Here is a 25578-nt window from a genome sequence, read left to right on the forward strand (position 1 = left end):
GGAGAGATGTCAGGGGCGGGCCGAGTGTGAAGGGCTGCACTGGACACGGCAGGAGAGGCGGGTCTGGCACAGGCAGGATTCGGAACTTGGCTTTCAGACATGTTCCCTGTTGAGGTGTCTGCTGGACATCCCCGTGGAGATTTCAAATAAGTGGACAGATACCCAGGCTGAGAACCCAGAGAAGAGGGTAATGTGGGAGACACCAGTGTTTCCACGGGATTTAAAACCAGGAGACTAGTGGGTGTGGCCTCACGCAAACAACAAAACCACAAGCACAGCTATTTAAGGTGTCATGGACACGCTGCAGGGACGTGGATCCCTGACCTATGCTCCCTGAGAGCATAGCACGTGACCTTGGGAAGCACAGCATGGTGAGGCCAGGCTAGCCAGACCAAGGCCTCGAGGAGTGGGCAGCACGGGGCTCTTAAGAAGCAGGGAAAGGCCAGTGATGAGTGAACTCTGGGAGCCAGGGCTCCACTGTGAGAAAACACACCACAGATCAGGAATTTTATCAACAGAGCTATTGAAAAAGATTGAAGAGTTCTAAGCACCAAAGTGACATGATCCAAGGAGAGTTTTTAAAGGCTCAAATAAGCTGCTTTGTGGAGAATGGATTAGAGTGGCAAAAGTCATCCATCCAGGTGAGAAATTACATGTTTGGGCTAGAGGGCTATCTGGAGAGACGGGGAAGGCGGATAGGCTAAGAACCATGACGCAGGCCAACAGCACAGGAAGTGGTGGGAGACGGAAGTAGAAGGAACAGATTAGAAAGGGTTTACCTGGGCGGCTGGGGTGGCAAGGGCAGACAGTGCCCTGTGCCTGGGGGAAGATGAAGTGCCAGATTCAGGGGAAAGTCCAGCTCAGTTAAAACACACTCAGTGCTGGCATGGCACCGATGACCCCATGAGGAGGTGTCAGCCAGCCGCAATGTCAGAATTGGGGCTTAGAGAGACAGAGTGGGCTCTAGGGAGAGCTGGCTGTTGACAGGTCATGAATGGCTGGCAGGCACTACTATATGGGTGGATGAGATCTCTCAGAAGAACTGACCCTGAGCCAGGAAGACTGAGAGCCTAGGGGACAGAGATCAGACCTTAGAGTCCAGTGAAACAGGGGAAGCCAGCAAACGAGAGAGGGCTGGGGAGAGGTATAGGTGCAGAAAAGCTGGGAGTATCCTGGCCATCAAGAGGAAGGGCTGCCTCAGGAGGAAGGGAGCTGAGTGCTCTATGAAGTAAGATGCAAGATAAAAGGCAAGGACTGGTGTGCAGGACTAATAGCCACAGCCATTCCTGACAACCCCAGGAGCAACTCCTAGCAGAGATGAGCTGAGGAGTGAAAGGGAAGTGAAGCAAGCCCGCAGGTGCAGACAGCTCTACCAGGAAGCAGAAAGCCTAGTGTCAGACTCTACAGTGGACAGCAACCATGGTGATAAACACCCTACTCTGGGCGGTCAGTGTGCAGACAGAGCTAAGGGCATTCTACATATTCACTCCCTTAATCTCTGCAACAGTCCTATAAAACAGTGACAAATATTCCCAAAACACAATCAGAGGGGCTGGGAAACAGCAGGTAAAGCCTCACAGTCTTTAAGAATATAGGGAGGGCGGGGTCTGAATTTGAACTCTGGGCTGAGATTGTGGCTGTGCTGACCCGTGACCAGGAAGGTGGTGGCAACATGCAGAAGGAGCAGAGTCTGGCTTGAAGCAGGAGCCTGGTCCCAGGTCTCTCTGTGCCCCAGTTTCTAAAGTGAAGGTAGTAATCCTTACCCTTCCTATTTCACAGAGTTCCTTGGTAGATGAAATGAGATTCAGACATCTGTTTAACAACTTGAGCTTACACTTCATGGGGGAGCCCAGACAATATTGGAAGATGTGGACAGATCTGGGGCCCAGGTGAAAGCAGAGTCAGTGGGACTCGCTGGTGGGTCAACTGTAGAGGGTTCAGTTCAGTTTAGTTCAGTCGCTCAGTCATGCCCGACTCTTTGCGACCCCATGAACCGCAGCACGCCAGGCCTCTCTGTCCATCACCAACTCCCAAAGGCCAAGGGTGCAGGATGAATGAATGAAGACGAGTTAGAGTTAGTGTCAGAAACAGCTCTGATCATGATAAGGAATAATAATGGGTGGAAAGGAATAATAATGGGAGGGGGAATAATAATGAACCCAACATGGAGCCTGTTTAATTCTCAACATTAGAGTGTCAGTAGGTACAACAGTTCACTGCTTACAGAGAGGAGCCCCAAGAAGAGTGAGAGAAGTGAGCCCAAAGCAGGACATGGGACAAGAGTTTGAGTATGAGCCCAGAAGTCTGCCTTCCACTCAGGGCTTGGGCGGGGGTTGCCCCAGGCTATACACCAGGGTAGCTGAGAACTTGAAATCCCCAGGGCATCTTCACACTGAGAGGGCCTGCCAGCTGTAAGCCCATGGATTCTGCTTTCCCTCCCTGAGCTGGCTGCCAGTCCTAGCTATCTACAACCTCATTAGTCTGTTCACACACACATTTGTTTAAAAAGCCACTAATGCTGAAAATTAAATGGGCTTCATGTTGGGTTCATTGTTATTCCTTATGATTATTATTCCTGATCAGAACTGTTTCTGATACTGACTCTAATAAGTCTGGATCTGATCAGACCTATACTGTATCCAAAGACTTGGGTCTGAACTGGACCCTGGTCTTGCTCAGGAGGACAAACAAGGAGGCAAAGCAGAGAGTGATGAGTTCTAGGGTGGAGGGAGCTGTTGGGACTGGGGCCAAATGAGGAAGGGCCTGGTTTGATTTTGTTGGGGGGAGAGGGGAGGTGACGCATGTGCTGACTCTTAGCAGCCAGATGCTGTTATCCGGTAAAGAGCACAATGGATTTCAAGGGCTCGGAAAGTAAAAGAGGGGAAATCTTGCTCAGCCTGGTGGATTTGGGTCCAAACTGGAGATGCTGGGCCTGGGCCTGGGCCTTGGCCTTGGCCTTGGGCCTGGATTAACCATTTTTCAAGTCTACCCTTGGACTTGCTTCTCTTAGTAGCCCTGGGAGGTTAGGAGAATGTGGATTAAACCTACTCAGAAAATGCAGCCTCAGCTAAGATGACAAGCAAAAATGGTGACAGTGACAGGGAGAGAACAACCTTTGGGAAGTGTTCATCATGCAACAGCCTCTCCCTGCAACTCTTTGCACACATGCTCTTCTCAATTGTTCTGGCTTTGGCGGGGGCGGGGGGGCATGCCCCTATGGGACAGTGGAGGAGGTGAGACTCAAGGAGGCTGAGCATGGCTCACTGGGCATGCCTGCTGAGGGACAGGGCTATCCAGTCGCTCTGTGTCAGGGTCAGGGGGCCCCCAGGGGAGCTGTCCCTGTTGTGGATACCCGCTGCTTAGAAGAGAGGCCCCCATCTTTTTGAGCCTGGTGAGCTGAGGAAATCCACAGGTAGCTCTGGCAGCTGCAGGCTTGGTGCCAGTAAGATGAGCTCTCACCTGAAGCAGCAACTGGTCAACAGAACAAAAACTGCCCACAGCCTGTTTCCAAGGTCCTTCTATCACTGCCCTGGGGTTTGATGTCCCTCTGAGCCATGCGCCCTCCTCTTATTGCTCTTCCAATCTTAGGCCACCTAGGACTCGATGTCTCTCAGTGCATCCTTGTGCTTCCCCACAAAGGCCCTCTGTGCCTGGGAGGTGAGCCCACCTCCCAACAGACCCCAGAGATCTGGCAGTAGCAGGGAAAGTATCTTGTCTGGGGACCAGGTGAGGACATGCTCCAGCTCCTCTGACTCTTCCAAAGATGACAAATGGCCCGAGAAGCCCAGGCCTTTCTCCAGCTGTGACCCCTCCTACTCAGGAACACATGCTTCACAGAGAGCAGCCTCAAATTGCTGAAGAACAAAGAGAGAAAACCTAATACCCAGCCATGCAGCCAACCCACTCGCAGCCCTGCATGCTGCAGCTGGAAGCATGCCCCATCTCAGGCAGGATCCGGAGCAAGGTACAGCATCAGAGAGGGCCGCCTCCCAGATGGGAGAGCACAGCACATGTGTATGCTCATAGGGATGAGCCAACAGCACCAGGGGATGATGACGGGAGGAAGAGGGAGAACGGGAAGCCCTGTCCCACAGTCCCTGGCATGTACACTGAAGGTTCATCCTCCCGTAGTGGGCTGGCAAACCGTACACTCTCCCCAGCCTGTAGAATTCTTGAAGGGCCCTGAATGTCAGCTGCTTTCTGAAGTGAAGAAACCAAAACTCTAAGATGCAGTAACCTTGGGACCCGATGAAATGACTCATCACAGCATATGTCTTACCCTAGTTTGGGAGAGAATGCTTTTCTTTTCATTGAAAAACTTCTCACTATGTTCTTAATGAAAAGAAAAAGTACCAGCTACTCAATAAGACTACAAAACAAAAACAACAATGGTGAATAACATGAGAAATACAAAGTGTTCTACTGAAGCCTGTTATACAGAGTAAAGTAAGTCGGAAAGAGAAAAACAAATATCATATTTTAATGCAAATATATGGAATCTAGAAAAATGGTACTGATGAACCTGTTTGCACAGCAGGAATACGGACACAGATACATGGAACAGACTTGTGGACACGGGGGCGAAGGGGAGGGTGGGATGAACTGAGATAGTAGCACTGAAACATCACATTACCATATGTAAAATAGAGAGCTAATGAGAAGTTGCTGTATAACACAGCAAACTCAATATGATACTCTGTGACAACCTAGAGGGGTGGGATGGGGCAGGGGGAGATTCAGGAGGGAGGGGACACATGTATGCTCATGACTGATTCAAATTGTTGCGTTGGAGAGGCCAACACAACATTGTAGAGCAATTATCCTCTGATTAAAAATAAATTTTAAAACATAAATAGATAAAATATTCTACTGAACTCCAACTATGTACCAGAAACTGTTCTCGTCACTGTGAATACAGCAGGATCCAGGAAACCTACTGGGATAGAGGGATAAGAGGCAATAAGTAAATAAGTGAAGCAGAAGGGGGTGAGCAGAGCCAAACCACTCTTAAGGTCCTCATGGTATCTGGGGACAGGGTGCAGGGCTGATTAGTCTTAGACTTGTTGACATGTTTAAAGTGTATGTGTTTAATCCATTTCACATTTTAAGTGGGTAAAATAGAGGTTTAGTCTCATTCATGTGTAAATTGAATTTTCCCATCTATTCAAGAGAGTATCTTCTCCATTAAGTATTTCCAAACACAAGATCAGAAATCATAAAGCTCCTAGGAAAAACACAAGAAAAAAGTTCCTTGATGTGGATCTTCAGAATGAATTTTTGGATATGACATTCAAAGCAAAATTAAAAGCAAACAAGTGAGACTACATCAAACTAAACAGCTCTGTGCCACCAACAAGGAGATTAACAAAGTGAAAAGACAACCCACAGAATGGGGGGAAATCATAGTTTTAAATTATATATCAGATAAGGGATTAATATCCAAATTATATAAAGAACAATTCAATAGCATACAATTCAATAGCAAAAAAAAAAAAAAAAAACCAAATAATCCAATTAAAAATGGGCAAAGGACCAACATAGATACTTTTCTAAAGATGATATAATGAAAGCCAACAGGTACATGAAAAGTATCTCAACATCACTAATCTTCAAGGAAATGCAAATCAAAACCACAATGAGATATCACCTCACAACTGATAGAATGGCTATAATCAAAAAGACAAGAGGTAAATACTGGTCAGGATGTGGGGAGAAAGAAACCCTTGAGTGCCGTTGGTGGGACTGAAAATTGGTGCAGCCATTATGCAAAACAGTATTCAGGTTCCTAAAAAATTAAAAATAGAATCACCGTATGATTCAGCAATGAAGGAAATGAAGGTATTATTCCAGAGGTGTCTGCATACCCATGCTCACAGCAGCATTATTACAGGAGCTGATGTACTGAAACAACATGAGTGTCCACTGGTAGACGAACAGATAAAGAATATATGATGTATTATATATATACACACACATATCATATATAATAAAATGCTATTCAGCCTTAAATTATTAAAGAAGAAAATTCTGAGACTTCCCTGGTAGTCCAAAGGTTAAGACTCCACACTTCCAATGCAGGGGGCACAGGTATGATCCCTGGTCAGAGAGCCAAAATCCCACATGCCACACAGCACAACCAAAACCAGAAGACCCTGTCATTTGTGACAATGTAGATGGACTCTGAGGGCATTATGGCAAGTGAAATGAGTCAGACAGAGAAAGACAAATACTATATGATCTCACTTGTACATAGAATCTGGAAAAAAGAAGCTCATAGAAAGATATATTATACTTGCAGTCACTAGAGTAGGGAGTCGGGGGGTGGGGGACAGGAATATTTGATTTGAAGGTGGTCAAAAGATACAAAATTCCAGTTATAAGGTCAGTAAGTCCTGGGGAGGTAAGGTAGAACACCTGCTGATGATATACAGAAAAATTATTAAAAGAGTACATCTTAAGAGCTCTCATCACAAGGAAAAAATCACTTTTTTTCTTTTTTTATATCTATATGAGATGATGGATGCTAACTAAACTTATTGTGATAATTATTTCACAATATATGTAAGTCAAACATTATGCTGTATACCTTAAACTTACACAGTGCTGTGTGGTGATTACATCTTAATAAACCTAGAGGAAAATTTGTAAAAAAGCGATGGAGGAAGTTTCCATGTGATCATGAGATGAAGAGAAAGAGAATACATAGCTTTCAAGCAAGCAGAGGAGAAAAAGAGGAATAAGAAAACTCACTTGTGCCAAAAAAAGGCAAGAATGAAAACAGAAAATTAAAGTAAAAGCAAAAAAAGAGCAGACATGAAATGAGGTGTAAAAGGTGTTAGGAGGAGACCTAAATGGATCAATAATCACAGTAAACAAACATTTTCTGAACTTTCTGTTCAAATGATAACCCTGTGTGCGAGGCAGCAAAAGAGACACAGATGTATAGAACAGTCTTTTGGACTCTGTGGGAGAGGGAGAGGGTGGGATGATTTGGGAGAATGGCACTGAAACATGTACAATATCATATATGAAACGAGTTGCCAGTCCAAGTTCAATGTGTGATACTGGATGCTTGGGGCTGGTGCACTGGGACAACCCAGAGGGATGGTACGGGGAGGGAGGAGGGAAGGGGATTCAGGATGGGGAACACGTGTATACCTGTGGCGGATACATGTTGATGTATGGCAAAACCAATACAATATTGTAAAGTAATTAACCTCCAATTAAAATAAATAAATTCATATTTTAAAAAATAAATAAATAAAAAATAGAGGTTTGAGTTGAATTAAAAGAATAATCCAGAAATAGGTTGTTTATAGGAATCATACCTAGAACAAAAGGATACAGGAAAATTATAAGTAAAGAATGTAATATATACAAAAGAAAATCATTATTAAGAAAAGTAGAGAATATACTAAATAATGAGGAAAAAAGAATTTATCAAGATGATGCAAACTTTCTAAACTATAGATAACTTTTAAAATGGCTTTATATTTATAAAACAAAAATTGACCTAATGAGGGAAAAAATCCACAGCAATACCAAGAGATTTTAAGTCACGTCTCACTAATTTGTTATTTAAACATATCAGAAAAATTTGTAAGGATATAGAAAATTTGAGCAACACAAGTACAACCCTTATCCATTAGAATCATGCTGTTGCTGCTGCTAAGTCACTTCAGTCATGTCCGACTCTGTGCAACCCCATAGATGGCAGCCCACCAGGCTCCCCCATCCTTGGGATTCTCCAAGCAAGAACATTGGAGTGGGTTGCCAATGCAGGAAAGTGAAAAGTGAAAGGGAAGTCGCCAGACGATTTTAGGTGAGTTCCAAAAATTAGTGGAGCAATAGAAAACCTATATTTAAACACACTATTCAAACGGATAGAGGGAATGCTCCTCAGCTCATTTTATGAGGCTAGTGTAATCTTGATATCAAAATCAGACAAGGATAATACAAATAGGAAAAATTATAGGTCAGTTATATTTGTGAACATAGATATCAATATCATAAACAGGGTATTAGGAAACCAAATCCAGTAATGCATAAAAGCAGCAACATATGACCAATTTGCCACCAGGAAAGCAAGATTGATTTAATATTAGAAAATATATCAATCTAATTCACCACACTTAAAAGGCTGAAAATGGAGGAGAGAAGATAATTTTACTACAAATGGATTTTTTTTAAATCAATGAAAAAGCACCTCTTTACATACTGGAAATAGGAGGGAACTTTCTTAACTTGATGAAGGCTATGTCTATAAATGAAGGCTATCTCTATAAATCCAGTACAAACACCATACTGATTAGCATAATTTATTTAAAGTCAGGCATAAAACCTATTATAATTACTTTACTCATTACTGTACCAGTACAATAAACCTTTTTAAAATTTATATAAGGATTAGAAAAGAAGAAATAAATATTTTATTATTTGTAGATAATATGGGTGTCTACACAGAAACATCTGCAAACTGTTAGAACAGCTAAAAGAGTTCAGTGGGTTCACTGGATCCACAAGATGATATGTGTATATTGGCACAGGCACATGAGCACGCACACACACACTAGCAACATTACATTAGAAAATGCAAAATTTTGAAAGGTGTGTTCTAGCAGCAACAAAAACCATAAGATACTTAGGAATAAATCTAAGAACAGTTGCACAAGACTAGCACACATAGTTGTTCTGGGCAGCCATGAAGTGCACACTGCATAATTCCAGGGCATCCTTACATAGACGAACATACACAGCCTGAACAGCTGAAGCTTTGCCTTACAAGCCAAGTTCTAAGGCAGTACTGAAAAAAAGTAAAGTAAATGTAAATAAATGAAGATTTTTGCCATGTTCAAGGATGAAAAGATTCAATATCTTAAAAATATCAATTTCCCCCAAATTATGCTATAAATTTAGTGTAATTTCAATTAAAATCCAACAGGGTATACTTGATACTTGACAAAGTGATGATACTAAATTATGTCTGGCCAACCTAAACCAAATCCCTTATGATTATACAGTGGAAGTGAAAAACAGATTTAAGGGTCTAGATCTGACAGACAGAGTGCCTGATGAACTATGGAATGAGGTCTGTGACATTGTGCAGGAGACAGGGATCAAGATCATCCCCATGCAAAAGAAATGCAAAAAAACCAAATGGCTGTCTGGGGAGGCCTTACAAATAGCTGTGAAAAGAAGAGAAGCAAAAAGCAAAGGAGAAAAGGAAAGATATAAGCATCTGAATGCAGAGTTCTAAAGAATAGCAAGGAGAAACAAGAAAGCCTTCCTCAGTGATCAATGCAAAGAAATAGAGGAAAACAACAGAATGGAAAAGACTAGAGATATCCTCAAGAAAATTAGAGATACCAAGGGAACATTTCATGCAAAGATGGGCTCGATAAAGGACAGAAATGGTATGGACCTAACAGAAGCAGAAGACATAAAGAAGAGGTGGCAAGAATACACGGAAGAACTGTACAAAAAAGAGCTTCACAACCCAGATAATCATGATGTTGTGATCACTCATGTAGAGCCAGATATCCCGGAATGTGAAGTCAAGTGGGCCTTAGAAAGCATCACTACGAACAAAGCTAGTGGAGGTGATGGAATTCCAGTTGAGCTATTTCAAATCCTGGAAGATGATGCTGTGAAAGTGCTGCACTCAATATGCCAGCACATTTGGAAAACTCAGTAGTGGCTACAGGACTGGAAAAGGTCTGTTTTCATTCCAATCCCAAAGAAAGGCAATGCCAAAGAATGCTCAAACTACTGCACAATTGCATTCATCTCACACACTGGTAGAGTAATGCTTAAAATTCTCCAAGCCAGGCTTCAGCAATGTGTGAACCGTGAACTTCCAGATGTTCAAGCTGCTTTTAGAAAAGGCAGAGGAACCAGAGATCAAATTGCCAACATCTGCTGGATCATCAAAAAAGCAAGGGAGTTCCAGAAAAACATCTATTTCTGCTTTATTGACTATGCCAAAGTCTTTGACTGTGTGGATCACAACTGTGGAAAATTCTGAAAGAGATGGGAATACCAGACCACCTGAACTGCCTGTTGAGAAACCTATCTGCAGGTCAGGAAGTTAGAGCTGGACATGGAACAACCCTGCTTATTTAACTTCTATGCAGAGTACATCATGAGAAACACTGGGCTGGAAGAAGCACAAGCTGGAATCAAGATTGCTGGGAGAAATATCAATAACCTCAGATATGCAGATGACACCACCCTTATGGCAGAAAGTGAAGAGAAACTCAAAAGCCTCTTGATGAAAGTGAAAGAGGAGAGTGAAAAAGTTGGCTTAAACCTCAACATTCAGAAAACGAAGATCATGGCATCCGGTCCCATCACTACATGGGAAATAGATGGGGAAACAGTGGAAACAGTGTCAGACTTTATTTTGGGGGGCTCCAAAATCACTGCTGATGGTGACTGCAGCCATGAAATTAAAAGATGCTTACTCCTTGGAGGGAAAGTTATAACCAACCTAGATAGCATATTCAAAAGCAGAGATACTACCTTGCCAACAAAGGTCCGTCTAGTCAAGGCTATGGTTTTTCCAGTGGTCATGTATGGATGTGAGAGTTGGACTGTGAAGAAAGCTGACCACTGAAGAATTGATGCTTTTGAACTGTGGTGTTGGTGAAGACTCTTGAGAGTCCCTTGGACTGCAAGGAGATCCAACCTGTCCATCCTAAAGGAGATCAGTCCTAGGTGTTCATTGGAAGGACTGATGCTAAAGCTGAAACTCCAATACTTTGGCCACCTCATGCAAAGAGTTGACTCATTGGAAAAGACCCTGATGCTGAGAGGGACTGGGGGCAGGAGGAGAGGGAGACGACAGAGGATGAGATGGCTGGATGGCATCACCGACTCGATGGAAGTGAGTTTGAATGAACTCCGGGAGTTGGTGATGAACAGGGAGGCCTTGCGTGCTGCGATTCATGGGGTTGCAAAGAGTCGGACACAACTGAGCAACTGAACTGAACTGAGCAGAAAGTATTTGGGTCCAAAATATCACCAAAGTTTTTAATAAAAAGAAAAAGGAATATCTACACTTATCAAAAATCAGGACTTATACTAAGGCTGTAGTCATTAGGGTGGTGTGATATTGCCCCAGGAACCATCAAACAGGAAAACGGAGCAGGGAAATAGAGTCCAGGATCAGGTTCATGTCTATATAAAACAGCGTATGAGACAGTTGGCATTAAAATAAGTGGGAATAGATTTTTCCACAAATGACAAAAATATTATACATTTGAGAAAATATAAAGACAGATCTTTACTTTGTAGTGTACCATATACAAAAATCTATTTCAAGTGAATTAAAAATCCAGATACAAAAATAAAACCTTTAAAACTTTTAGAAGATTACATTAAGAGATATCTTTCATGATCTCATTATAAAGAAATTTCTCAAAGGACACAAAGATAACATATCATAAAGAAAAATATCATGAATTTAGCTATAATAAAAATTTTAAATTATATGAACAAAAGTTATCACTCCCAAAATATGAAAAGAGAGTCACTACAGGGAAAAAAAAAATCTGTAACTTAACAAAGGATTAGTAGCCAACATATATAAAGAATTCCTACAAATCAAAGGACAAGAGACAGATAACCCAATAGGAAAAAAAAAAAAGTGGTGATTCACAAAAGTGGAAAAACCAAAAGAATAAACAATGTGGGAAAAGGTGTTCAGGACTTCCCTGTAAAGGTGTCCTTGATTCAAAATACGTCCAGAATCTGACCACTACTCTCTACTGCTATCATGCTCATGGGAGTCACCATCACCTCTCACCAGAAGTTTGTTGTTTTTTTTTTAACATGTCAGTTTTCATATTTTTATTTGCAAGTGACAGAAAAATCAACACTCACTGGCTAAAGCCATAATACAAACAAAACCACAATAACAAAAAGGAAATTTATTGGTTCACTCAACTGAAAATTCCAGGTGCAGCATAATCCTAGTACTCAAGCTATATCATTGAAAACCTGTTTCTCTGCATCTCTCATTTCTACTTTCAAACTTATTCTGTTCCACAGATCACAAAGAAGGCTACAAAGTAGCCATCAATAGCTCATATCCATATCCTCCCATGTGTAAGTTGGTAGAATAGGGGGTACCTTCGTAATAGCCTCCCTAGGACTCTTCCTGTTCCTCTCTGGCCTCCATGCACAGAGCCACAGTGACCTTGTTAAAATAAGGGCTACTTATTAAAAAATGGCTACCTTGTTAAAAAAGGCTACCCCTCTGTTCCATCCCTCCCTTGGCTCCCATCTCAGAGTAAAAGCCCAAGTCTCCCCCATGACCTACGAGGACCCACCTGCTATGAGCTCTCTTATTGCAGCTACTGCTTCCCGCCTTCACTCTGCTGCAGCCACACCAGCCTCCTGGCTGTTCTGGGAGCACTCCAGTGGCATCCATTTAGGGATTCTGCCATGGTTGCTCTCTCTACCTACAACACGCTTTTCCCAGTATCCACTCCACAAGCTAACTCCCTCACCTCCTGCGACTCTTTGCTCAATCCTGCGACTCTTTGCTCAATGCCACCTTGACACTGAGGCCTTCCCTGACCACTCCATACAAAACTGCACACCACCTCCTGCCCTCACCCATCCCAGCCCTCTGGATCCCACTGATTTTGCTCTAATGTATTCACACACTATCTCCTTCAAACATACTACATAATGTCCATGGTTTATAACGTGTCTCCTCTCTGCTGGAAGGCAGCTGTGCCAGGGTGGAGAGCTTTGTGTACTATGTTCAGTGCTGAGGACAGCAGCTGGCCCATAGTAGGCCCAGCAAACAATCACCTTCCCCTTCCTTTAAAGCCTGGAATCTTAAACCTGCCTCAAAAGTGCTTACTGTTGCAAGCACCAAAGGAAAACACTTCTAAAATAGCTAACACTATGTGTGGAACAGGTGGGGAGAGCCCCAGTTCCTCATTTCAAGTAGCTCTTTAGTAAAAGGTGAAAAACACTGGCCAGGAATGCAGAGGCTGGTGGATGATGTCAGCGGGGCCTCGGACAGCCAGGACCACAGTGCCTGCTTCACCAAGTGGCACTGACTGCACTCTTTTGAATTCTTATTTGCTACCTTAGCTCAGGCAACTCAGTAACAGACGCTGATTTTTCACCATTCTGGGGACTGGGAAGTCCAAGATCAAGTTTCCAGCAAGTTCAGCCTCTTCCTGGCTTAGAAATGGCCACCTTCTCGCCATTCCCTCATATGTCCAAGAGGGCAAGCTCTGGTCTCCCTTTCTCCTCTCACCTGGACGTTAATCCATCACAAAGCTTCATCTAAATACAATCACCACTCAAAGGTCCCGCCTCCCAATACCATCCCTTGTGAGTCAGGGGTTCAACACATGAATTTCAGGTGGATACACACCTTTACCTCATAACACTCTCTCAATGGGTTTCTGCACAGAAGTGGACAGAGGCCCACAGAGCTGTGATCTGGCTGTTGGCACTTCCTCTGCTGAGCTCAGGGTATAATGATGCAACATCTTCTCCAGTGTGGTCAGTAGATGAGAGGGGGTCAGAGCTATTTCCAGCCACTCGGCAGAGTAATTGAATCCTTGCCCCAACTCCTTTGGCAATACAATGCAATTACACATTACACACAGGTTGTAGCAGGACCGGGCAATGTGTGGACTTGGGATGCCATCTCTCCCACATCACAATTAATTTATTGTCTTCTTCACCAGGACACAGAACCATGGCTCCCTGTAATTGCGCTAATCAGAACTCTAATCCATCTCCCTCTCTTATTCGTCACAGTCACATCCAGGGTGGGCTGAAGTTTCCAGCTGGAATGTTGCACCCTTGGATGAATGGACTAAATTGTAGCCCAGCACTGCCAATGGATTCCCAAGGGTAAGTGAATTTTGCATTTTCTCAGAGAGTGATTTCCAGGAATCATAACTTGGGATCATGCCAGCTCTAGAGGAGGCGCCAAGGCCTGGGCTGAGGCCTGATATTTTCACTGACCCTTTCCACACTGAGCTGGGTCAGCCAGAGACCAAGGAGGTGACCTCCCCTCAACCTCACTCAGGAGGAAACTGCTATCATGACCTGTCTCCCCAGCACCTCTAAGCCTGACGTTGGCTTTGCAGTTTGGGCTTAATGGAGGTAGGTTGCGTTCAGAGAGCCCTGCTGTTAACAAGTCCTGTGTCAGAGGGCACCATGAGGTGTCCCCCTGGTCTCACAATAACCTTGTCCCCCATCTGTCACAGAAGGGCACAGGTCCCAGAGAGGCAAGGGTGAAAGGCTTGGTCACCCAGCAAGGCTGCATCTGAACTGAGATGAAGCCTCAGCACAGCCATTGTCAGAGAGTAGGGACCCCAGATTTCTCCCACATCCCATCCTCCCTCCTAAGTGCCTCATTACTTGGGGATGACAGGAGAGGAAGGTGTCAAGCAGGGTGCACACAGGCAAACAGCCTTCTAGACAGTGTGCAGAGCCGGGCCCAGCCAGAATGCTAACAGGTACGGCTGACACAGGAGCAGGGAAGGTCCAGGGCTTCCTGACCCTGGATGTGGAGGAAGGATTCTTTCAGGTTTGGATAAGAATGAGGGCCGGTGACAGGTCCAGAGGTAGAAGAGAAAGTGAGGGCCCCCAAGATGAGCCAGTTGCTAGAGAAAGCTGAGTTGCTAGAGAACCCAGAGTTGGGTGAGCCCCTCAAGAACCCAGAAAGCTGTGGCTGTAAGAGGGAGGGGCCGCAGTCTCTCCAAGGTCTAACCCCTATGAGCCTTGGCCACCTCAAGGTGACCTGTCATCATCACTCCTTGGGGCTCCCACTCTGGGTAGGGAAGGGGTTGGGAAACATGGCATTACCAGGCTAATGATTTCATCAAAGGAGCTGAAGAGACAGGGGGAGGGGCCACATCTGGTGGGAATGGTGAAGGGAGTCAGACCAGGGCCTGAGCACGAGATCCCCATCAGACCTTCCCCTTCCAACCAGGTGGCACCTGAGGCATCTTCTGCTGCAAAATTGGGGTCCTCCACTGGCCTAAATCACTGTGGACAGTGATTGCAGCCGCAAATTTAAAAGACACTTGCTCCTTGGAAGAAAAGCTATGACAAACCTAGACAGCTTATTAAAACACAGACATCAGTTTTCTGATGAAGGCCCATAAAGTCAAAGCTATAGCTTTTTCAGTAGTCACGTACAGATGTGAGAGTTGGACCATAAAGAAGACTGAGCTCCAAAGAATTGATGCTTTTAAACTGTGGTGTTGGAGAGAACTCTTGAGAGTCCCTTGGATGGCAAGATCAAATCAGTCAATCCTCAAGGAAATCGACCTTGAATAATCATTGGAAGGACTGATGTTGATGCTGAAGCTCCAATACTTTGACCACCTGATGTGAATAGTTGATTCATTGGAAAAGATCCTGATTCTGGGGAAGATTGAAGGCAGGAGGAGAAGGGGGCAACAGAGGATGAGATGGTTCAATGGCATCACCAATTCAATGGACATGAGTTTGAGTAAACTCTGGGAGATAGTGAAGGACAGGGAGTCCTGGCATGCTGCAGTCCATGGGATTGCAAACACTCAGACATGACTTAGCAATTGAACAACTGACCAAATAAAGAGATGACTTTTCCATCACTTTATCTTTGCCAGGGTGCACAGGAGGCCCCTGTACTCACTCAGGGGATAGCCCTGCCCCAGCTGGCAGCTGGATGGGTCTCCAGGGCCCTGGAGTGCTGGGCTCATCTCACCCGTCCTCCTATCACACGGTTGAGGGAGCTGCTTGAGATCACAAGGCAGGGAAGGCCCTGGCCCAGGACCGAGGCCCCACATCACACTTGACTCCCTAGTCTCAGAATTAGACATGGTCCACTTTTAAGCTCTCTGGTTCTGAAGTCTGGGTTCTCTGCAAACAGCCAGTATATGTGGCACTAGAGGGCAGCCCTGGGCAAACACTGGTCCTACCCCTCCTGTGCTGCCTTTGGGTCTGGACTGGTGCTGGCCTGGCCAGCATCACCCCAGCTGCTGCACCCAGCCCCAAGACTAAAATGAGCACATCGTTCTTGCCTGAGCTAGTTAAGAAGTCACCGCTGCATGTGCCAGAATTACCTTATCTTTGCACAACAGACATTTTTACAGGAAAATTTGAAATGCTTTTCATCCATCAAACTGCCAGGGTGCTGCACAGGGAGCCCCACTTTCTGGAGATTTCGTTTTGAGCCTATTTCCAATGCACCAAAATGTGAGTGGCCCTGGCCCCATTTATAGGAAAGGTCCCCTCAGGCCAAGCACCACAGGCTTCAGGGGCCAGGGGCTCAGGCCCAAGGGGCTTCGTGTGGGGACCCCAAGAATGGTGTGGTCTCAGGATCATGGATTGTCAAGTGACCTCTTTTGTTCAAATTCTGGCCCTACTATCTGTGACCTTGGGCAAGTTACTTTACCTCACTGTGTTTTAAGCACTTCATTTGTAAAATGGAGATAGTCTAAGTGAAGTAATGCATGTACATCATGTGAAGATAAATAAATAATGATGCATGTGAATAACATATGAAAACTCATGGTCCTCAATAAAAGGGAGTAATACTCCAGATCTTGGTCCACTCAGGTGCCATAGCAAACTCCACACCCTGGGTGGTTTAAACCACAGGACTACCCCACTGCCTGGAGGCTGGAAGGCCATGATCAGGTGCCATCATAGTTGGTGTCTGGTGAGACCCTCTTCCTGGCTTGGAGATGGCTAACTTCTTGCTGTGTCCTCACATGGCCTTTTCTGTGTGTTCAGAGATTGAGAAGGAGAGAGGACACTGGGGTCCCCTACTCTTCTTATAAGGACACCAGTCCGGGATCAGGGCCCCACCCTTATTCTCTGTCTCTAAAGACAGTCACACTGAGATTTAGGGCTTCAACACCTGAGTCAGGAGGGAAGGGGGACCTAACTCAGTTCGTGACAACTGGAATCCTGAAGATAGTCATTCAGCCAATTGGCCAACATGGGGTCCCCAATGGATGTTCAGCATCAAGACACCGTGAGGACAAGAAAGAGTGGCATCTTTGGGTTTAGGATCTATTGAATCCATTGAAAAACTCCATTTTCCAGTGGAGCCGGAATTCAACAGTTTCATAGCATGGAAATCCAGGGCCTCCCACACATATGGGCACATATATGGGCAACATCCATGCAGCAGCTCATGCTCTTGCTCCTCAGGCCAACACTCTCTAGGCCCCTGAGAATACACGTGCCCCCTCATTGCACAACCTCCATGCTAGGATGACATGTAAGGTCATTCTTTTCCATCAGCAAGGGGGTCTAGCGAGCTGAGTTCTCCTTGTATTTCAAGTATCCATTTGCACACCAATGGTGTTGAATGGAGAAGCAAGAGGGAGAGACATCTCAAAGTGACTCTGCTGAAATTTCCCAGACAAGCTCCACCAGCCACACTAGACCCGCCACTGGAGGCTATCACTGATGGAGCCCTACCAGTTCCTGGAGCTACACATGCCTCTCCAGCAGGGGTTATGCATGTTAAGTGTTAGTTGTTCAGTTGTGTCCAACTCTTCATGACCCCATGGATTATAGCCTGCCAGTCTCCTCTGTCCATGGAACTCTCCAGGCAATAATGCTGGAGTGGGTAGCCATTCCCTTCTCCAAGGGATCTTCCCAACCCACGGATCAAACCCGGTTCTCTGTCTGAGCCACGAGGTGTAGGTGGTATTAACACCATGTCTTGAATATTCATTGGAAGGACTGATCCTGAAGCTGAAACTCCAATACTTGGCCACTTGATGCAAGGAACTAACTCATTGCAAAAGACCCTGATGCTGGAAAAGATTCAGGGCAGGAGGAGAATGAGATGGTTGTATGGCATCACCAACTCAATGGATATGAGTTTGAGCAAGCTCTGGGAGTTGGTGATGGACAGGGAAGCCTGGCGTGCTGCAGTCCATGGGGTTGCAAAGAGTCAGACACGACTGAGCTACTGAACTGAACTGAACTGAACCAGGGAGAAACTAGAGAACCTAAACAGCTTCTCCAGGCTGTCCAGGCCCAGGCCAGAAGTGACCCCCAGCCTGTAAGACTCTGGGGCCCTCTCTCGTTTTTCATGCTTGGAATGTGACTGCTAGAGGTACTCAACACTGCAGCCAGGCAGGCCTCAAGGACTTCTGGCCACCTGAGAGAGTATAAGTGGACAAGTGGGCTCTGAAGCCTGGGACCAAGTTCAGGAAGGCTCACCGTGGATGCTCCTTGGGACTGTAATGATAAACATGTACCAGCCAGCTCTCTAAAGTAAACGAAAAAAAAGCCCTGAAGTGTGGCATGAACCAGTTCCCATGGTGTAAATATTCCCCGTGGTCAGTTGCAAGCTATCAACAGTTTGATGACCAACTCTCAAAATTTCTAAGACTGTGATCAGTTGTGGCTCCTGAGTGTGGTTCTGAGGCAGGGCCGGCCTGTGGGCCGTAAGCAGACAAGGCACAGAGCAGGTTTAAAACGTGCAGAGTTCACACAGCGGGACCCTAAGGCCACTTGAAGGGAATAAGGGAGCACCTGGACCTCAGAGGGCAAAGGGGCCTTTTCCCTGGTGCTGAGAAGGGAAAGGAGAGACCACCATGGGGGAGGGACAGCTGTGGATGACCAGAGAGGGCAGGAGTTAGGTACAGGAGCCTGACCATGCCCTTGTGGTAGGCCCACTTCCTGAACCATGAAGGTAGTTCCAAGGAAGCCAGTCACTCCCAGAATGCAGCCAGGAAGGGCACTAGGCTCCTTCCCTTCCTTGGTCCTTGGTCCCAGCTGGGTTGCTGAGGAGGCAGATCACAAGGAGTGCCTGAGTCCACCTCCCCTCACTTACTCAGACACAGCCCAGACCTTGGAAAAGGAAAATGTCAGCATGACAGCGCCAGTGTGTGCATCACCGTAACCAAGCAGGACCCTACAAGATCTTCCCAGGATAGACCCCCACCCATGTCCTCCAGCTGTCTTTTGTCTGTAGAAAAACTTAAGTCGAAGAATAAATTTAATCAGAAAAGTAAGAAAATGAAGGAAGGAAAGCAGTCAAGCAAGACAAAGTAATAATACTTTAGCCATCATACAAAGGCAAGGATCTTTAGTTCTTCCTCAAGGACTATAGATAATATTCTGGACCACATCCTTTGAGCTCTTTTGAAGATACCAGAACCCCACCAGGTAAAAGAAGTTAACTGTATGCTGCCCACAAGCACATAGACCCCAGACTGGTTGGAACCAGAAGGCTAATGATGCTCACTCCCGATTAACTCACAACCAACCAGCGAAAAGCATGTTCACGAGCAGTTCACACCCTGTTCTTTGAACACGATAAGACTGCTTACTACCCCCTCCAGGATGGGAGACACAGCTTTGAGGGCATTAGCCCACTGTGGCCCCCTTTGCCTGGAAAAGCAATGAAGCTCTTTTTACTTCACCCAAAACTCTGTCTCCGAGATTTAATCCACCGTGTGTGTGCCTGGTCAGTCGTGTCTGACTCTTTGCAACCCTGTGGACTGTAGCCTGCCAGGCTCCTCTGTCCATGGGATTTTACAGGCAAGAATACTGGAGTGTGCTGCCATTTCCTTCCATCACCTAAACACACAGGCCAAATTTTGGCAACATTGCCCATTTTAGAATACAAAGGCCTTGGGTCTGCAGGAGTAGAACTCTGCCCATCCATTCTCCAGCACTGCGGTTGATCATGTCACTTCAGGGATGTTACATCCCTAAGCCATACCAAGAACTCTTGCGCTTATTTTAAACCTTGTCTAAATGGCCTGAGACCACCTGCAATCTTCGGCAAATTGCTTCGAGTTTTTCATAAAACTTTTCTGAGACAAGTGGCTAGCAGGTCCTGGAACTTAAGCCTGCACTTGGCAGCGTGACCCACATCAAGTCACACAGCCTCCCAGCTCCCCTCCTGCAGCAAGCAGAGCATCATCAGGAGTAACCACAAAGGGGCAAGTCCTCCCTCTATACCTACTGTTCGACAGGATAATGAGCTGAAGACAGGTCATCAAGTTCTCATCAGGATTACGGCAGAGGGTTAGGGGATGAGTGCGTCTCTCACTCCTCACTGGGCCCCTCCTCTCCACCTGGCAGTCACAGGGTCCTGGCTGATGGTCTCTACCACCTGTGCCCCCTCCCTGCCTCTACCTTTTGAATCCACAGTCTGTCACCAAGACCCAACTAGTGCTTTGCAGGGAGCAGCTTCATGAGCATGTATGTGAACTGACATCGCATCCAGAGAGCATTTCCCTCACCACGGCCTTGTCACAGGGCAAGATGCATGCAGAGAGACACACTGATTATCCTCACAAGAACCTCACAAAGCAGGGACTGCTGACTCTTTCCTGGGTGAGCAGAACAAGGCCAGTGTGGCTCCAAGACACATGATTCTGTAGCCAGCCCTCCCTCAGCCACAGGGCAGAGAGAGAACCTTCTAACTCCTGTTTGGCAGGTAGAAATTTAGAGGTTTCTGCTCAGATGATAATTCCTTACCAATTAGCAAAAAATTGTGGAAGGATGGTAGCAAAATGAATTTTAATAAAACATGAAATGCAAGATCCCTTTTGTAAAGGACAGTGGCTGATGCCCCTCGGCATCACTCACCCTCCCACTTCCCAACAGCCCTGATCCCACTGAGCCACCCTGGGGTCTCAGGGCGGCAGCACCTCTGCAGCCTCCAAGCACAGAGCTGGCCTTCTGGGCTGAGCCAGTTCAGGCATCCAGTCATGGGATTGGAGATGGGCTAGTGTCTCTGCTGGTCCAGACTGTAACTGCAATGGCTGGGAGCGCCAGAACCAAGGCTCCTCTAGTTGGATGTCAGAAGACTCAGGAGCTCAAGAAGCTACAGCCTGCCATCTTGGGACCTGATATGAAGCACTCATTTGTTAAATCTGACATTGTGGAAAGCGGCATGGGGAAATGAGCCTTTTGACACTTCTAAGCCACCGGAACAAGCCTCACCTGAACCCCTGCTAGTCTGGACTTCTCATTCGAGTTAGTCAAAGAAGTCTCTCTATTGTTTCAGCTAGTCTGAACTGCTTTCATGTTGCTCATGATCAAAAAGCACACCAAAAAGACACACTATTAGACATTTTTAAAGAGTGGCAGGCATAACTCCACACTGGCATACCTTGGGGTGGAGAATGGAGACAGAGAGAGAAACAGAGAAATTCTATAAACAAATTGATTTTTATTTAAGAATTGCACAAGTCAACATTTGCAGGGGCAACTCTCTAGGTCCTAGAAAAAAAATTGGGCAGTGTGCAAATTTGATTTGAACAATTGGGTAAATATTCATTCAGCTCATGATTCTGCACCCCTTCTCTTAAGGAAGGGTCAAGCACATGTTTGCCCAGCCCTTGATCCCTACACTCAATAACTCAATGCATTCTATCAACAGCCTCTCCAAGCTCAGACAGGGAGGGGTCAGGGCACTGACCCTTCTCTGGGACCCCTCCTCGAGGCTCCATTAAAATCCCTCTAGTCATCTTCCTCCTACCAAAACATGACCTCTTCAGAATGAGAAATGTACTTTACAAGCTTCCCAAACTCATCTTTATGCTATAAACTTCATGTGCTGAGTCCTTCTCTTCCCAAAAGCCAAGCTCTTACCATTAAAAATCTAGGCTTGCAGCACAGTGTCTCTGCTACGTGTTTTAGAATATTTTGAAATCAAAGTCAAACTGTGGCTCTTGGTATCCTAGTGAGCATGTTCCAGAAAATGAACCAATAGGATGTGTTTCTGTCTGTCTGTGTGTATGTGCATGTGTGTGTATAAGTGAAGTGAAGTGAAGTGAATTCGCTCAGTTGTGTCCAACTCTTTGCGACCCCATGGACTGTAGCCTACCAGGCTCCTCCCTCCATGGGATTCTCCAGGCAAGAGTACTAAAGTGGGTTGCCATTTCCTGCTCCAGGGGATCTTCCCGACCCAGGGATATTATAAAGAATCAGCCCATGTTTTGTTGCAAGAAGGGGGATCCCTTCTAGTGCTTGAAAGTGGGCTCTTGTCTAACACTCAGAAATGAATTGTCCGAGGAGACACATGTGCTGGTGAAGCAAGAGATTTTATCGGAAAGGGCACCTGGGCAGAGAGCAGTAGGGTAAGGGAACCCAGAACTGCTCAGCCTCGGGTTTTATATGATGATGGGATTAGTTTCCGGTTGTCTCTGACCAGTCGTTCTGACTCAGAGTCCTTCCTGGTGGTGCACGTATTGCTTAATCAAGATGGATGCCAGGGAGAAGGATTCTGGGAGGTGGCTGAACATGTGGTGTCTCCTTTTGACCTTTCCTGAGCTCTTTCAGTTGCTGGTGGTTTATTAGTTCCGTATCCCTTATCAGGACTTCCTGTTGTAAGACAACTCATGCAGATGGTTGCTATGGTGTCTGGCCAGGGTGGGTGGTTTCAGTCAGTGTGCTCCCCCTAACATTATCATGGAAGCTGACAAGTTCCACGATCTGAAGTGAGCAAGCTGCAGACCCAGGAGTGCCATGGTGTAGTTCCAGTCCAAACGCCAACAGCCTTGAGACACAGGAAGAGCCAATGCTTCTGTTTGAGTCCAAAGGCAGGAAGAACTGATATCCCAACTCAAGGCAGTCAGGCAGAAGGCATTTACATTTTTGTGCTTTTCAGGTTCTTGGCTGATTGGTGACAGCAACCACATGGGGAGGGCAAGCTGCTTTCCTCAGTCTACCAATTCAAATGTTAATTTCAGCTCCCTCACAGACATACCCATAATAATGGTTAACCAAACATCTGAGCACCCTTTGGCCCAATCAAGTTGACATTATAAGATTAACCATCACATGAAATTCCAGGCTGTTTCTGCCTCTATGCACAGGAGGAAGGGCACACAAAAAGCAGCCTCTTCTAGGGGATATGGTACAAAGAGCTTGTGTAATACAGCTAATGTTGCCCTGCTCCACTGAAGTCCATCTCCAGGTTTTTACTAGCATGTTTCCCCCAGCCATAAATTCCCTCCTTCCTCTTTGTGGTTACCCTAGCCTTACTGACCACTCAAGGTCCAGCAAGATGTATACACCTACTGTCTGAATCTCCCCTCCCCAGAAAAGCTGCAAGCAGGGCTGATTGTGGGAAAAGGGGTAGCCTCTGCCCAAAGCTGGGGGTGAACTGAAGATCGGGAGTCAGTGTCCAGCTGGATCCTGATGGCAGATGGGGCAGGCCAATGTAGACCAATAGCTGGGTGCCGGGGCTAGGCGCAGAGGAGAGCAGAGCGGGAAAGGAGAGCCCAGGGTAGCCGTGGGCACCCACTCAGGCCCTCCTTGCTCCACAGCACACACTTCTGGGTGAGGCAGGAGACAGATGGCCCCAGGCTGAAGCAGCTGTAGTCTGTACTCTGTGGACAAACACTCCAGGATGAAGGTAATAGCAGGAGGGGAGAGGAGCTGAGCCCTTCCCTGCCCAGATAAGAGATAAAGAGTCCATGTAGTTCTCATTCTTGAGGTTGAGAGAACCTTCCAGACTCCACACACACAGAAAGGCTCTTTGAGGGATCTAAAGTGGAGGGGATGCCACCTCATAGTAAGAAGTGTCAACCTTCCAACAGGCCTCTGTGCTAGAATATATCTTGACTAAGAGATGTGTGCACACACATGGGAGGATCCTGAGATATACCATAAATAGACTCAGAAAAGCAAAATGGCCAGAGGAAACCAGAAGAAATGCCCCATATAAGTGGTTCAAACTACCATGAGGGTGCTACTGTCTCTCTGAGACCCTTCACCGTCCCTACCTCTGCCCCATGTGAACCTATTCATATACTTTTTTCCCTCCTAATGAACACTTTACTTGCTTCACTACTTTCTCTTTATGGAAATTCACTTCTACAAAACCAATGGGCCAGGGCTTTGTCATTGGTCACTGGTCTAGTGGCTAGGATTCAGCACTCTCACCACTGCAGCCTGACTTCCGTCTCTGGGTGGGACTCAAAATCCTGCTTCAAGCTGCCACAGGTCGAGGCCACCCAAGATCATGTGGACTGGATGCACCCAAGATGATTTTGCCTCCTTCACCCACCAGGCAGACTTGCACACACCATTTCTCTGCCACCATCAGCCTAAGACACAAACCTGGCCCCTCCTGCTCTGTTAGAGAAGACAAAAGGCACTCATTTAATGGGCTGGGCCAAGGGTAATGGTTATCTCCACTGCCAGTTGCCCCCTTCCCTGTGAAACGAATAATGTACCATAAGCACTGCTCAGAGGCAGATAAAAATAGCTTTGAATCACAGAGGTAGTTTCCTTATTTTGTCTCCAAGGACAGATCAGAGGACTGGACTGCATGTGGGCAAATCAGTTTTTCCTCTTGGCAGGAGTTTCAGTGCTTTTCCTCCACAAGCACGGAAAAGTCTGCCAATGTCGATATCTGAAGCTGAGATAATAGGCTGGGGCAGTGTTTTATCTTTTCTTGACCCACTCCCGGCCTTCAAGGTCTCTGCTATCCTTCTGTAGACAGACAGGCTAAGCCAGACATAACAGCAATAGCAGAGAAATCTCCCAGGCCTGCCAGACTGATGCAGCTATGTAATGATGATCATTGCTCCCACTGCAGACATCTGCCTGACATTCTGCAGACCCATAGCAGCAGCCTCATTTTACAAGTGGGGAAACCGAGGCTCAGAGAAGCCACATTACTTTGTTAAGGATCAGAGCTGAATCCAGTTACCCTCAAAGCTTGAAGCATTTTAGGACTCTGCAGATGTGGAATTACAATCCAGGGTTTTCCTCCTAACTCCTCCTCTTAAAAGCTTGGTCTCAGAGATTCAGGCTCTTCATCTCTCTGAGCCTCAGTTTCTTCATCTGTAAAATGGGAGTCAAAACTGCTTCCAGAGCTATTTGCAACTCTAAGGAGATCACGTAAGAGTTTTTTAATCTGCAAATTAACATGTAGATAACTAGTTGTTGTTATTCTTTTAATTGAGCATTTAATGCACACAAGGCACTGCTCACCAGGCCCCTAAGAGACAGGTACTATTAATATCTCCACTTTGCAGCTGAGAGATAGAGGTACAAGAAGGCTAAGGTCTTGTGCACAGCTAGGAGGTGAAGCCATCATCTAAACAGAGGCAGCTGGCCCCAGAGAAAGCACAGTGAAGTCTAAACAAGGCGATGGTTATCCCAGATGTATTTTCCTGTGCTGAAGACTGTTAGGGGTGATGGCACCTTTGCAAGAGAATCTTCACCTCCCTTCAAATTCTCCCAAAGGTCTATTCTGTTCTCTAGTACAATCTTCAGTCTTGGGGGGATAAAAGGATCTGATAAAGAAGTCACACCAAGGTGGAGCTGCTGATAACAGCTCAGTCTGTAACCAGCACTGTGTTTGCATTCAAATCAAAGCCTGGAGGGACCATGTTTAATTCAAAGGGCATAATCCAAACAAGACAAGCGGAAGGCAGACAGAGGGTCAGTGCCCAGCCAACCACCTCTGCAGCGCATCCACTTTTTAGCCCAGCACTCCTCTCAAGGGGGGCAAGGAAGGGGGCAGTAGGGGATGAGAGGCTTCTGATGAAGACTTTTGCTCACTAATGTGGGCACTCACCCCATCAGTACATTGGACTAGAGAGC

The sequence above is a fragment of the Budorcas taxicolor genome, chromosome 2, assembly GCF_023091745.1.
Source record: "Budorcas taxicolor isolate Tak-1 chromosome 2, Takin1.1, whole genome shotgun sequence".
Lineage (NCBI taxonomy): Eukaryota > Metazoa > Chordata > Mammalia > Artiodactyla > Bovidae > Budorcas > Budorcas taxicolor.